Here is a 14,581-nt window from a genome sequence, read left to right on the forward strand (position 1 = left end):
GCGCCCCGCGCTCCCCACTCCTGCTCGCCGTGGTGCCTCGCACCGGGCCGCGTCGCACCGGCCTCTGCTGCCGCGTGCCGGTGCCCCGCGAGGCCACGACGTCGCCTAGTGGCCCTCCCGGCTCCGCCTCCTGACGCCGCCACCAGCCGTCGCCCACGGCGGCCGCCCGCACATCGGCGCCCATGCATTCGGGCGGCGCCCAGCGCCCAGCGCCCGTTAGCACCCATGGCCGCTAAGGCCATTGGCCCTATGACAAGTTGGCCCCACCCATAACAAAAAATAAAAAAAAGGATTTAAAAAAAGAAGTAAATAAATAAATAATTAAGATAATTAAAATATTAAAGAATTAATTAACTTAATTAATCCTGATTAGTTAACCTAATTAATTGTAGTTAATAAACCTAATCATTTTAGTTAGACTAACTAAACCTGATTAGCTAGTCTTAGACAATGACAACCGGGTCCCACCATCAGATTGACCTAGTCAACCCCTGTTGACTGCTGACGTCAGCATGACATCATGCTGATGTCATAATTCCATTTTCGAATTAAATTAAATAATTAATTAAATTCTAGAAATTAATAAAATCTTTAGAAAATCATATCTTTTAATCCGTAACTCGGATTAAATTATTTTCAACATGAAAGTTGCTCTGAACGACGAGACGAACCCGGATGCGCAGACCGTACGTCCGCCACACACTCCTAACATATAAAACTCGCAACTTTCCCCCTCCGGCTCCTCTGCCCGAAAACACGGAACACCAGGGATACTTTCCCGGATGTTTCCCCCTTCACCGGTATCGCCTATCCCTACGTTAGGTCACCCCTAGCACAACGTATTTCCGCGTCTTGCTTTGTGTTACATTTGATTGCTCTGTTATTTATGGTGTTCCCCCTCCGTTACTCCTTTCCTGTAGACTCTGAGACCGCTATTGATGCCCCTGTGGTCGACTACGTCATCGACGACCCCTCCTTGTCTGAGCAACCAGGCAAGCCCCCCCCCCTTGATCACCAGATATCGCCTATTCTCCTCTATACTGCTTGCATTAGAGTAGTGTAGCATGTTACTGTTTTCCGTTAATCCTATTCTGATGCATAGCCTCACATTGTTGCAACATCTATTGATACCTTACCTGCAATCCTGAATACTTAGTATAGGATGCTAGTTTATCATCATTGGCCCTACATTCTTGTCAGTCTGCCTTGCTATACTATTGGGCCATGATCACTCGGGAGGTGATCACGGGTATATACTATACATACGTACATACTATACAGATGGTGACTAAAGTCGGGTCAGCTCGATGAGTACCCGCAAGTGATTCTGATGAGGGGGCTGAAAGGACAGGTGGCTCCATCCCGGTAGAGGTGGGCCTGGGTTCCCGACGGCCCCCGACTGTTACTTTGTGGTGGAGCGACAGGGCAGGTTGAGACCACCTAGGAGACAGGTGGGCCTGGCCCTGTTCGGTGTTCGTGGATACTTAACACGCTTGACGAGATCTTGGTATTTGATCTGAGTCTGGCCATTTGGTCTATACGCACTAACCATCTACGTGGGAGTAGTTATGGGTATCCCGGCGTCGTGGTATCAGCCGAAGCCTTCGTGACGCCAAATGGCCAGTTCTGGGTATACGCTCTTGTATTAAGGGGGCTAGTTCTGCTTTCGGCCGCCCTCGCAACGTGCAGGTGTGCTAAGGGCGATGGGCCCAGACCCCTGTGCGCTTAGTTTTAGACCGGCGTGCTGGCCTCTCTGTTGTGCCTTGGTGGGGTTGCGACGTGTTGATCTTCCGAGGCCGGGCATGACCCAGGAAAGTGTGTCCGGCCAAATGGGATCAAGCGTGTTGGGTTATGTGGTGCACCCCTGCAGGGAAGTTAATCTATTCGAATAGCTGTGATCTTTGGTAACAGGACGACTTGGAGTTGTACCTTGACCTTATGACAACTAGAACCGGATACTTAATAAAATACACCCTTCCAAGTGCCAGATACAACTCGGTGATCGCTCTCTAATAGGGCGACGAGGAGAGGATCGCCGGGTAGGATTATGCTATGTGATGCTACTTGGAGATGCTACTTGGAGGACTTCAGTCTACTCTCTTCTACATGCTGCAAGACGGAGGCTGCCAGAAGCATAGTCTTCGATAGGACTAGCTATCCCCCTCTTATTCTGGCATTCTGCAGCTCAGTCCACTGATATGGCCTCCTTACACATATACCCATGCATATGTAGTGTAGTTCCTTGCTTGCGAGTACTTTGGATGAGTACTCACGGTTGCTTTCTCCCCCCTTTTTCCCCCTTTCCTTTCTTTCTGGTTGTCGCAACCAGATGCTGGAGTCCAGGAGCCAGGCGCCACCGTAAACGACGACCCCTACTACACAGGAGTTGCCTACTACTACGTGCAGCCCGCTGACGACGACCAGGAGTAGTTAGGAGGATCCCAGGCAGGAGGCCTGCGCCTCTTTCGATCTGTATCCCAGTTGGTGCTAGCCTTCTTAAGGCAAACTTGTTTAACTTATGTCTGTACTCAGATATTGTTGCTTCCGTTGACTCGTCTATGATCGAGCACTTGTATTCGAGCCCTCGAGGCCCCTGGCTTGTATTATGATGCTTGTATGACTTATTTATGTTTTAGAGTTGTGTTGTGATATCTTCCCGTGAGTCCCTGATCTTGATCGTACACATTTGCGTGCATGATTAGTGTACGATTGAATCGGGGGCATCAGAAGTTGTGTGGTTTGGGAATCACATTTGCGTGCCCAACAAGATTGAGCTCAAGAATTTGGATGTAACTTTTCGAGTAGATGATTTTTCATATAAAAAACTTTTTATCCGAGTTCGTATGCAAAAGTTATGCCCATTTTACAAATTTCCAAAGAGATTTTGCAAATAAAGTCGAAATTCATATTTGTAAAGTTTCCCAACTACTAGAGCAGATATCACATGGGAAACTTATTTTCTTTTATTTTTTTGACATTTCCATCATTTTCTTTTATTTTTTTAAAACTGAAAAGGCGATCCAGGGGGGGTGCATTCGGTGTTGGGGCAAGTTAGTAATGGCACACCTGGGGGTGGTGCGCCATTACTAGTTAAACTAGTAATGGCGCACCACACCCACGGTGCGCCATTACTAGTTTTGAAAAAAAATAAAAATAAAATTGATTTTTTTTGATTTTTTTTTAAAAGTAGTAATGGCGCACCAGTGGACAGTGCGCCATTACTAGTTAAAACTAGTAATGGCGCACCGAGTCATGTGCGCCATTAGTAACAATTTTTTTTTATTTTTTTTTACTTTTTTTCAAAAATACTAATGGCGCACGACGGATGTGGTGCGCCATTACTATGTCAATTAGTAATGGCGCACTATACAATGGTGCGCCATTAGTAACAAATTTTTTTTATGTTTTTTTCAAAACTACTAATGGCGCACCACACACATGGTGCGCCATTAGTAATATATTACTAATGGCGCACCGAGACATGGTGCGCCATTAGAATATAGCAATGGCGCACCACATCACAGGTGCGCCATTAGTAGCCATTCCATCTATAGCCCTTTTTGTAGTAGTGGGAGCAGGACCCATCTATAAGAAGCCTTATAGAATGGGACCGGAAGAGTTAGCAGAGCTGAAGAAGCAACTGGAAGAGCAGTTGAGGAAGGGATTTATCCGCCCTAGTGCCTCCCCTTGGGGATCACCTGTTCTGTTTGTGGCAAAGAAGGACGATACGATACGCTTGTGCATTGACTATCGCTCCCTCAATGAAGTTACAATCAAGAACAAGTATCCACTTCCCAAGATTGAAGATCTATTTGATCAACTCAATGGGGCCAAGGTGTTCTCCAAGATCGACCTCAGATCTGGGTACTACCAGCTGAAATTCAGACCTCAGGATATTCCAAAGACGGCATTTGTAACCAGATATGGCCTGTATGAGTGCACGGTCATGTCCTTTGGATTGACCAATGCCCCAGCTTACTTCATGTATCTCATGAATAAGGTCTTCATGGAATATTTGGACAAGTTTGTTGTCATCTTCATTGATGACATTCTTGTCTTCTCAAAGATGGAAGAAGATCACGAGCAACACTTGAGGATGGTCCTAGACAAGCTTTGAGAGCACCAACTGTACGCCAAGTTCAGCAAGTGCGAATTTTGGCTGCATGAGGTTGGATTCTTGGGTCATGTACTGAATGCCGAAGGATTGTCAGTGGATCCCACCAAGATCCAGGCCGTGGCTGAATGGCAAACCCCGAGCAATGTGAAGGAAGTCAGAAGCTTCCTCGGACTCGCGGGATATTACCGCAAGTTTGTTGAAGGATTCTCAAGCATTGCCCGACCTATGACCCAGCTCCTGAAGAAGGAAAAGAAGTTTGAGTGTACACCAAAGTGTGAAGAGAGCTTCCAGGAGCTGAAGAGAAGATTAACCACTGCCCCAGTTCTGGCCACACCTGATATTCACAAGGAATTTGTGATATATTGTGATGCATCAAGAACCGGAGTCGGTGGTGTCCTGATGCAAGAAGGCAGAGTCGTAGCCTATCTATCTAGACAGCTACGTCCTCATGAAGAGAACTACGCTGCTCATGACCTTGAGTTGATAGCTTTAGTTCACGCCTTAAAGACCAGGCGACATTACCTTCTAGGGAAGTGATGTGAGATATGCACGGATCACAAAAGTCTGAAGTATATTTTCACTCAGAAAGAATTGAACATGAGGCAGAGAAGATGGCTAGAGTTGATCAAGGATTATGACCTCAGTGTTGAATACCACCCTAGAAAGGCTAATGTGGTAGCAGATGTCTTAAGCAGAAAGGCTTGTTTCTTGAATGCTATGCTTAAGGAAAGGTTACCCGCCTTATATGAAGAACTTGAAGGCTTCGGATTGGAACTGGTTGCACCAGGATCCTTAGCCAACCTCGAAGTCAAGCCTACCCTGATGGAAGATGTTAAGGAAGCTCAGAAGGGACACGAGAGTATTGAAGGCATCAAGAGGAAGATCAAGGCAGGCAAAGCTCCAAGTTTCTCAGAGGATGAGCAAGGAGTTGTGTGGTTTGGGAATCACATTTGCGTGCCCAACAAGATTGAGCTCAAGAATTTGGGTGTAACTTTTCGAGTAGATGATTTTTCATATAAAAAACTTTTTCATCCGAGTTCGTATGCAAAAGTTATGCCCATTTTACAAATTTCCAGAGAGATTTTGCAAATAAAGTCGAAATTCATATTTATAAATTTTCGCAACAACTAGAGCACATATCACATGGGAAACATATTTTCTTTTATTTTTTTGACATTTCCATCATTTTCTTTTATTTTTTTAAAAACTGAAAAGGCCATCCACAAGCGGGGGGGGGGGCATTCGGTGTTGGGGCAAGTTAGTAATGGCGCACCTAGGGGTAGTGCGCCATTACTAGTTAAACTAGTAATGGCGCACCACACCCACGGTGTGCCATTACTAGTTTTGAAAAAAAATGAAAAAAATTGATATTTTTTTTGATTTTTTTTTAAAATTAGTAATGGCGCACCAGTGGACATCGCGCCATTACTAGTTAAAACTAGTAATGGCGCACCGAGTCATGGTGCGCCATTATTAGCAATTTTTTTTATGTTTTTTACTTTTTTTTCAAAAATACTAATGGCGCACGACGGATGTGGTGCGCCATTACTATGTCAATTAGTAATGGCGCACTATAGAATGGTGCGGCATTAGTAACAAATTTTTTTATGTTTTTTTTCAAAACTACTAATGGCGCACCACACACTTGGTGCGCCATTAGTAATATATTACTAATGGTGCACCGAGACATGGTGCGCCATTAGAATATAGCAATGGTGCACCACATCACAGGTGCGCCATTAGCAGCCATTCCATCTATAGCCCTTTTTGTAGTAGTGGGAGCAGGACCCATCTATAAGAAGCCTTATAGAATGGGACCGGAAGAGTTAGTAGAGCTGAAGAAGCAACTGGAAGAGCAGTTGAGGAAGGGATTTATCCGCCCTAGTGCCTCCCCTTGGGGATCACCTGTTCTGTTTATGGCAAAGAAGGACGATACCATACGCTTGTGCATTGACTATCGCTCCCTCAATGAAGTTACAATCAAGAACAAGTATCCACTTCCCAAGATTGAAGATCTATTTGATAAACTCAATGGGGCCAAGGTGTTCTCCAAGATTGACCTCAGATCTGGGTACTACCAGCTGAAAATCAGACCTTAGGATATTCCAAAGACGGTATTTGTAACCAGATATGGCCTGTATGAGTGCACGGTCATGTCCTTTGGATTGACCAATGCCCCAGCTTACTTCATGTATCTCATGAATAAGGTCTCCATGGTATATTTGTACAAGTTTGTTGTCGTCTTCATTGATGACATTCTTGTCTTCTCAAAGACGGAAGAAGATCACGAGCAACACTTGAGGATGGTCCTAGACAAGCTTCAAGAGCACCAACTGTACGCCAAGTTCAGCAAGTGCGAATTTTGGCTGCATGAGGTTGGATTCTTGGGTCATGTACTGAATGCCGAAGGATTGTCAGTGTATCCCACCAAGATCCAGGCCGTGACTGAATGGCAAACCCCGAGCAATGTGAAGGAAGTCAGAAGCTTCCTCGAACTCGCGGGATATTACCGCAAGTTCATTGAAGGATTCTCAAGCATTGCCCGACGTATGACCCAGCTCCTGAAGAAGGAAAAGAAGTTTGAGTGTACACCAAAGTGTGAAGAGAGCTTCCAGGAGCTGAAGAGAAGATTAACCACCGCACCAGTTCTGGCCACACCTGATATTCACAAGGAATTTGTGATATATTGTGATGCATCAAGAACCGGAGTCGGTGGTGTCCTGATGCAAGAAGGCAGATTCGTAGCCTATCTATCTAGACAGCTACGTCCTCATGAAGAGAACTACGCTACTCATGACCTTGAGTTGATAGCTTTAGTTCACGCCTTAAAGACCAGGCGACATTACCTTCTAGGGAAGCGATATGAGATATGCACGGATCACAGAAGTCTGAAGTATATTTTCACCCAGAAAGAATTGAACATGAGGCAGAGAAGATGGCTAGAGTTGATCAAGGATTATGACCTCAGTGTTGAATACCACACTAGAAAGGCTAATGTGGTAGCATATGTCTTAAGCAGAAAGGCTTGTTCCTTGAATGCTATGCTTAAGGAAAGGTTACCCGCCTTATATGAAGAACTTGAAGGCTTCGGATTGGAACTGGTTGCACCAGGATCCTTAGCCAGCCTCGAAGTCAAGCCTACCCTGATGGAAGATGTTAAGGAAGCTCAGAAGGGACACGAGAGTATTGAAGGCATCAAGAGGAAGATCAAGGCAGGCAAAGCTCCAAGTTTCTCAGAGGATGAGCAAGGAGTTGTCTGGTTTGGGAATCACATTTGCGTGCCCAACAAGATTGAGCTCAAGATTTTGGATGTATCTTTTCGAGTAGATGATTTTTCGTATAAAAAACTTTTTCATCCGAGTTCGTATGCAAAAGTTATGCCCATTTTACAAATTTCCAGAGAGATTTTGCAAATAAAGTCGAAATTCATATTTGTAAATTTTCCCAACAACTAGAGCACATATCACATGGGAAACTTATTTTCTTTTATTTTTTTGGCATTTCCATCATTTTCTTTTATTTTTTTTAAAACTGAAAAGGCGATCCACAAAGGGGGGGGGTGCATTCGGTGTTGGGGCAAGTTAGTAATGGCGCACCTGGGGGTTGTGTGCCATTACTAGTTAAACTAGTAATGGCGCACCACACCCACGGTGCGCCATTACTAGTTTTGAAAAAAATTTGATATTTATTTGATTTTTTTTAAAACTTAGTAATGGCGCACCAGTGGACAGTGCGCCATTACTAGTTAAAACTAGTAATGGTGCACCGAGTCATGGTGCGCCATTAGTAAGATTTTTTTTATTTTTCTTTACTTTTTTTCAAAAATACTAATGGCGCACGACGGATTTGGTGTGCCATTACTATGTCAATTAGTAATGGCGCACTATACAATGGTGCGCCATTAGTAACATTTTTTTATGTTTTTTTTCAAAACTACTAATGGCGCACCACACACCTGGTGCGCCATTAGTAATATATTACTAATGGCGCACCGAGACATGGTGCGCCATTAGAATATAGCAATGGCGCACCACATCACAGGTGCGCCATTAGTAGCCATTCCATCTATAGCCCTTTTGGTAGTAGTGGGAGCAGGACCCATCTATAAGAAGCCTTATAGAATGTGACCGGAAGAGTTAGCAGAGCTGAAGAAGCAACTGGAAGAGCAGTTGAGGAAGGGATTTATCCGCCCTAGTGCCTCCCCTTGCGGATCACCTGTTCTTTTTGTGGCAAAGAAGGACGATACCATACGCTTGTGCATTGACTATCGCTCCCTCAATGAAGTTACAATCAAGAACAAGTATCCAGTTCCCAAGATTGAAGATCTATTTGATCAACATAATGGGGCCAAGGTGTTCTCCAAGATCGACCTCAGATCTGGGTACTACCAGTTGAAAATCAAACCTCAGGATATTCCGAAGACGGCATTTGTAACCAGATATGGCCTGTATGAGTGCACGGTCATGTCCTTTGGATTGACCAATGCCCCAGCTTACTTCATGTATCTCATGAATAAGGTCTTCATGGAATATTTGGACAAGTTTGTTGTCGTCTTCATTGATGACATTCTTGTCTTCTCAAAGACGGAAGAAGAGCACGAGCAACACTTGAGGATGGTCCCAGACAAGCTTCGAGATCACCAACTATACGCCAAGTTCAGCAAGTGCGAATTTTGGCTGCATGAGGTTGGATTCTTGGGTCATGTACTGAATGCCGAAGGATTGTCAGTGGATCCCACCAAGATCCAGGCCGTGACTGAATGGCAAACCCCGAGCAATGTGAAGGAAGTCAGAAGCTTCCTCGGACTCGCGGGATATTACCGCAAGTTCGTTGAAGGATTCTCAAGCATTGCCCGACCTATGACCCAGCTCCTGAAGAACGACAAGAAGTTTGAGTGTACACCAAAGTGTGAAGAGAGCTTCCAGGAGCTGAAGAGAAGATTAACCACCGCCCCAGTTCTGGGCACACCTGATATTCACAAGGAATTTGTGATATATTGGGATGCATCCAGAACCGGAGTCGGTGGTGTCCTGATGCAAGAAGGCAGAGTCGTAGCCTATCTATCTAGACAACTACATCCTCATGAAGAGAACTACGCTACTCATGACCTTGAGTTGATAGCTTTAGTTCACGCCTTAAAGACCAGGCGACATTACCTTCTAGGGAAGCGATGTGAGATATGCACGGATCACAACAGTCTGAAGTATATTTTCACTCAGAAAGAATTGAACATGAGGCAGAGAAGATGGCTAGAGTTGATCAAGGATTATGACCTCAATGTTGAATTCCACCCTAGAAAGGCTAAGGTGGTAGCAGATGTCTTAAGCAGAAAGGCTTGTTCCTTGAATGTTATGCTTAAGGAAAGGTTACCCGCCTTATATCAAGAACTTGAAGGCTTCACATTGGAACTGGTTGCACCAGGATCCTTAGCCAACCTCGAAGTCAAGCCTACCCTGATGGAAGATGTTAAGGAAGCTCAGAAGGGACACGAGAGTATTGAAGGCATCAAGAGGAAGATCAAGGCAGGCAAAGCTCCAAGTTTCTCAGAGGATGAGCAAGGAGTTATGTGGTTTGGGAATCACATTTGCGTGCCAAACAAGATTGAGCTCAAGCATTTGGATGTAACTTTTCGAGTAGATGATTTTTCATATAATAAACTTTTTCATCCGAGTTCGTATGCAAAAGTTATGCCCATTTTACAAATTTCCAGAGAGATTTTGCAAATAAAGTCGAAATTCATATTTGTAAATTTTCCCAACAACTAGAGCACATATCACATCTGCAACTTATTTTCTTTTATTTTTTTGACATTTCCATCATTTTCTTTTATTTTTTTTAAAACTGAAATGGCGATCCACAAGGGGGGGGGAGGGTGCATTCGTGTTGGGGCAAGTTAGTAATGGCGCACCTGGGGGTGGTGCGCCATTACTAGTTAAACTAGTAATGGCGCACCACACCCATGGTGCGCCATTACTAGTTTAGAAACAAAATAAAAATAAAATTGATATTTTTTTTGAATTTTTTTTAAAAAAACTTAGTAATGGCGCACCAGTGGACAGTGCGCCATTACTAGTTAACTAGTAATGGCGCACCGAGTCATGGTGCGCCATTAGTAACAATTTTTTTATTATTTTTTTACTTTTTTACAAAAATAATAATGGCGCACGATGGATGTGGTGCGCCATTACTATGTCAATTAGTAATGGCGCACTATACAATGGTGCGCCATTAGTAACAAATTTTTTTTATGTTTTTTCCAAAACTACTAATGGCGCACCACACACCTGGTGCGCCATTAGTAATATATTACTAATGGCGCACCGAGACATGGTGCGCCATTAGAATATAGCAATGGCGCACCACATCACAGGTGCGCCATTAGTAGCCATTCCATCTATAGCCCTTTTTGTAGTAGTGGGAGCAGGACCCATCTATAAGAAGCCTTATAGAATGGGACCGGAAGAGTTAGCAGAGCTGAAGAAGCAACTGGAAGAGCAGTTCAGGAAGGGATTTATCCGCCCTAGTGCCTCCCCTTGGGGATTACCTGTTCTGTTTGTGGCAAAGAAGGACGATACCATACGCTTGTGCATTGACTATCGCTCCCTCAATGAAGTTACAATCAAGAACAAGTATCCACTTCCCAAGATTGAAGATCTATTTGATCAACTCAATGGGGCCAAGGTGTTCTCCAAGATCGACCTCAGATCTGGGTACTACCAGTTGAAAATCGGACCTCAGATATTCTAAAGACGGCATTTGTAACCAGATATGGCCTGTATGAGTGCACGGTCATGTCCTTTGGATTGACCAATGCCCCAGCTTACTTCATGTATCTCATGAATAAGGTCTTCATGGAATATTTGGACAAGTTTGTTGTCGTCTTCATTGATGACATTCTTGTCTTCTCAAAGACGGAAGAAGAGCACGAGCTACACTTGAGGATGGTCCCAGACAAGCTTCGAGAGCACCAACTGTACGCCAAGTTCAGCAAGTGCGAATTTTGGCTGTATGAGGTTGGATTCTTGGGTCATGTACTGAATGCCGAAGGATTGTCAGTGGATCCCACCAAGATCCAGGCCGTGACTGAATGGCAAACCCCGAGCAATGTGAAGGAAGTCAGAAGCTTCCTCGGACTCGCGGGATATTACCGCAAGTTCGTTGAAGGATTCTCAAGCATTGCCCGACCTATGACCCAGCTCCTGAAGAAGGACAAGAAGTTTGAGTGTACACCAAAGTGTGAAGAGAGCTTCCAGGAGCTGAAGAGAAGATTAACTACCGCCCCAGTTCTGGGCACACCTGATATTCACAAGGAATTTGTGATATATTGTGATGCATCAAGAACCGGAGTCGGTGGTGTCCTGATGCAAGAAGGCAGAGTCGTAGCCTATCTATCTAGACAACTACGTTCTCATGAAGAGAACTACGCTACTCATGACCTTGAGTTGATAGCTTTAGTTCACGCCTTAAAGACCAGGCGACATTACCTTCTAGGGAAGTGATGTGAGATATGCACGGATCACAGTCTGAAGTATATTTTCACTCAGAAAGAATTGAACATGAGGCAGAGAAGATGGCTAGAGTTGATCAAGGATTATGACCTCAGTGTTGAATACCACCCTAGAAAGGCTAAGGTGGTAGCAGATGTCTTAAGCAGAAAGGCTTGTTCCTTGAATGCTATGCTTAAGGAAAGGTTACCCGCCTTATATGAAGAACTTGAAGGCTTCACATTGGAACTGGTTGTACCAGGATCCTTAGCCAACCTCGAAGTCAAGCCTACCCTGATGGAAGATGTTAAGGAAGCTCAGAAGGGACACGAGAGTATTGAAGGCATCAAGAGGAAGATCAAGGCAGGCAAAGCTCCAAGTTTCTCAGAGGATGAGCAAGGAGTTATGTGGTTTGGGAATCACATTTGCGTGCCAAACAAGATTGAGCTCGAGCATTTGGATGTAACTTTTCGAGTAGATGATTTTTCATATAAAAAACTTTTTTATCCGAGTTCGTATGCAAAAGTTATGCCCATTTTACAAATTTCCAGAGAGATTTTGCAAATAAAGTTGAAATTCATATTTGTAAATTTTCCCTACAACTAGAGAACATCTCACATGGGAAACTTATTTTCTTTTATTTTTTTGACATTTCCATCATTTTCTTTTATTTTTTTTAAAACTGAAAAGGCGATCCACAAGGGGGGGAGGGGGTGCATTCGGTGTTGGGGCAAGTTAGTAATGGCGCACCTGGGGGTGGTGCGCCATTACTAGTTAAACTAGTAATGGCGCACCACACCCACGGTGCGCCATTACTAGTTTAGAAACAAAATAAAAATAAAATTGATATTTTTTTTGAATTTTTTTTAAAAAAACTTAGTAATGGCGCACCAGTCTACAGTTCGCCATTACTAGTTAAAACTAGTAATGGCGCACCGAGTCATGGTGCGCCATTAGTAACAATTTTTTTATTTTTCTTACTTTTGACAAAAATAATAATGGCGCACGACGGATGTGGTGCGCCATTACTATGTTAATTAGTAAAGGCGCACTATACAATGGTGCGCCATTAGTAACAAATTTTTTTTATGTTTTTTTCCAAAACTACTAATGGCGCACCACACACCTGGTGCACCATTAGAATATAGCAATGGCGCACCACATCACAGGTGCGCCATTAGTAGCCATTCCATCTATAGCCCTTTTTGTAGTAGTGGGAGCAGGACCCATCTATAAGAAGCCTTATAGAATGGGACCGGAAGAGTTAGCAGAGCTGAAGAAGCAACTGGAAGAGCAGTTGAGGAAGGGATTTATCCGCCCTAGTGCCTCCCCTTGGGGATCACCTGTTCTGTTTGTGGCAAAGAAGGACGATACCATACGCTTGTGCATTGACTATCGCTCCCTCAATGAAGTTACAATCAAGAACAAGTATCCACTTCCCAAGATTGAAGATCTATTTGATCAACTCAATGGGGCCAAGGTGTTCTCCAAGCTCGACCTCAGATCTGGGTACTACCAGCTGAAAATCAGACTTTAGGATATTCCAAAGACGGCATTTGTAACTAGATATGGCCTGTATGAGTGCACGGTCATGTCCTTTGGATTGACCAATGCCCCAGTTTACTTCATGTATCTCATGAATAAGGTCTTCATGGAATATTTGGACAAGTTTGTTGTCGTCTTCATTGATGACATTCTTGTCTTCTCAAAGACGGAAGAAGAGCACGAGCAACACTTGAGGATAGTCCTAGACAAGCTTCGAGAGCACCAATTGTACGCCAAGTTTAGCAAGTGCGAATTTTGGCTGCATGAGGTTGGATTCTTGGGTCATGTACTGAATGCCGAAGGATTGTCAGTGGATCCCACCAAGATCCAGGCCGTGACTGAATGGCAAACCCCGAGCAATGTGAAGGAAGTCAGAAGCTTCCTCAGACTCGCGGGATATTACCGCAAGTTCGTTGAAGGATTCTCAAGCATTGCCCGACCTATGACCCAGCTCCTGAAGAAGGAAAAGAAGTTTTAGTGTACACCAAAGTGTGAAGAGAGCTTCCAGGAGCTGAAGAGAAGATTAACCACCGCCCCAGTTTTGGCCACACCTGATATTCACAAGGAATTTGTGATATATTGTGATGCATCAAGAACCGGAGTCGGTGGTGTCCTGATGCAAGAAGGCAGAGTCATAGCCTATCTATCTAGACAGCTACGTCCTCATGAAGAGAACTACGCTGCTCATGACCTTGAGTTGATAGCTTTAGTTCACGCCTTAAAGACCAGGCGACATTACCTTCTAGGGAAGCGATGTGAGATATGCACGGATCACAAAAGTCTGAAGTATATTTTCACTCAGAAAGAATTGAACATGAGGCAGAGAAGATGGCTAGAGTTGATCAAGGATTATGACCTCAGTGTTGAATACCACCCTAGAAAGGCTAATGTGGAAGCAGATGTCTTAAGCAGAAAGGCTTGTTTCTTGAATGCTATGCTTAAGGAAAGTTTACCCGCCTTATATGAAGAACTTGAAGGCTTCGGATTGGAACTGGTTGCACCTGGATCCTTAGCCAACCTCGAAGTCAAGCCTACCCTGATGGAAGATGTTAAGGAAGCTCAGAAGGGACACGAGAGTATTGAAGGCATCAAGAGGAAGATCAAGGCAGGCAAAGCTCCCAGTTTCTCAGAGGATGAGCAAGGAGTTGTGTGGTTTGGGAATCACATTTGCGTGCCCAACAAGATTGAGCTCAAGAATTTGGATGTAACTTTTCGAGTAGATGATTTTTCATATAAAAAACTTTTTCATCCGAGTTCGTATGCAAAAGTTATGCCCATTTTACAAATTTCCAGAGAGATTTTGCAAATAAAGTCGAAATTCATATTTGTAAATTTTCGCAACAACTAGAGCACATATCACATGGGAAACTAATTTTCTTTTATTTTTTTGACATTTCCATCATTTTCTTTTATTTTTTTTAAAACTGAAAAGGCG

Source organism: Triticum dicoccoides, chromosome 3B (genome assembly GCF_002162155.2).
Source record: "Triticum dicoccoides isolate Atlit2015 ecotype Zavitan chromosome 3B, WEW_v2.0, whole genome shotgun sequence".
NCBI lineage: Eukaryota > Viridiplantae > Streptophyta > Magnoliopsida > Poales > Poaceae > Triticum > Triticum dicoccoides.